We start from the raw sequence: 1,718 nt of genomic DNA on the forward strand, positions 1-1,718 counted from the left end.
AAAAAAAAACAGAAAAAGAAAGAAAAAAAATGAATTCCAGTCGTATTTGAAAGCCCATTGGCCTCCAGCCCACTAAATTAACCAAACGGGCTGGGTTTTATTCCCCTGGAAGAAGGAGGCAAAATCAATGAGACCTCTTCAAATAAAGCCCCCCCCCCCCAGTAATCACCTCCCGGATCTCCCCGGGTCGTGACTGACGATCGCATTTTGCCAGTTCGGTTAATTTCGGAGCAAACTAGAATCAATTACTTGCTGTTTAATTTCCAGCGTTCATCCCTAAGCCTCAACCAAAATATTGACCTAGGCGGTTTAGATAAGTTGGTCTCTTGCCATCTGAGCCGCCTCTCGTTTTGGTCCCGCGCGGGGCTTTGAGCGCGTCCCCGCGCAAAAGCGCTGCCCCCCCCCCATCCCGGGGGTTGCGTGGGCGCGCAGGCTGCGCGGGAGGGGTGGGAAACCGCGCACGCAGCCTCCCTCGCTCCTTATCACCACCACCCCCCGTCTTTTTTTAATTTTTTTTTTCCCCTCTCTGCTTTTCAAGGCAATCGGTGGAAAACACACTTTGGAGTGTGCGGAATATCGGGCTGGTGCGAGGCTCTTTGTATGTAAATACCGTGTTTTAAAAAAAAAGGAAAAAATCACACCCTCCCTCTCTCGCTGACACACACGCACACACACGCGGAAGGGCCCTCCCCACGCCGGTAATTAACTGACACGTTATACCACTCATCACCAATGGTGGAAGCTCGGAGCTCGCCCAAAACCCGCAATTTCACATCTGCAAACACTGTCTTCATCCACTTGACTTCCAAGACCCGCCCACACGTGGCCAACCTTTCCCGGGTTTAATGTATTTTTTTTCTCCCTCCTCTCGGCAGGTTCATGTGTGGGGACCAGCCTTATATGGACTGTTCGCTCCAGCAATGGCTCGGTTTTTTCAAGCGGCAGGCACGGGTTCGGGGTGTTTAAGCAAGATCCAGAAGTGATTTTTTTTCTTTTTTTTTTTCTTTTTTTTTTCTTTTTTTTTGGCGTGTCTTTTCCCCCTTTCCCCTGGAGTTACAAACTATTTCCGAAGCCAGCTGCTGCTCCCGCTCTCTGAATTTCCCCCGTGGCAGAACAAGCCCGTAGAAACCACCACCGCAGAGATCCACCGCTGCGGCCAGGGCTCCGCTTCTTCTTTTGCACAAAACCCTTCGGTTATTTTTCTATAAATCTAGATTATTCTATCCCCCCCCCACGCCCCCCCACCCCCCTCCACGCGTGCCGCCGCCCCGCAGCCTCCTCCCCCGGCTCCCGCGTGCGGGGCTCTTCGCCGCCGCTCCCCCGTGTTGTGCGTGGGCTCCCGTGACGCGGCGGATCGGCGGAGCTGCTCCACCAACTTTCCTGCCTCGAATTGACCGGAACATGTCTCTGACCAACACAAAGACGGGCTTTTCGGTGAAGGACATTTTGGACCTCCCCGACACCAACGATGAGGACGGCTCCGCCGCGGAGGGCGGCGAGGAAGAGAGCGAGGCGCCGGAGCCGCCCAAGAAAGCGGGAGTTTTGGGACAAACCCCCTTGGACACTGTTCAGACGCTGCCTTTGAAGAACCCTTTCTATGATAATAGCGATAATCCCTACACGCGCTGGCTGGCGAGCGCCGAGGGCATCCAATACTCCCGTGAGTACCGACCGCGCACTGCCGCGGGGACCGGGGCAGCGCCCGCGCCCGCGGGGGC

At 55.1% G+C, this 1,718-nt stretch overlaps 1 protein-coding gene across 1 annotated transcript in view; it reads right to left on the reverse strand.

The window, feature by feature from the left end:
- LOC104833250 (voltage-dependent P/Q-type calcium channel subunit alpha-1A-like) overlaps positions 1 to 1,718 on the reverse strand; it is a gene marked incomplete at its 5' end in the record, with an annotated part of 47,938 nt that overhangs the window by 33,382 nt on the left and 12,838 nt on the right. The window lies entirely within an intron of this gene.

This window comes from Haliaeetus leucocephalus, unplaced genomic scaffold (assembly GCF_000737465.1).
Source record: "Haliaeetus leucocephalus isolate CR32 unplaced genomic scaffold, Haliaeetus_leucocephalus-4.0 Scaffold274, whole genome shotgun sequence".
In the NCBI taxonomy this organism is placed as follows: domain Eukaryota; kingdom Metazoa; phylum Chordata; class Aves; order Accipitriformes; family Accipitridae; genus Haliaeetus; species Haliaeetus leucocephalus.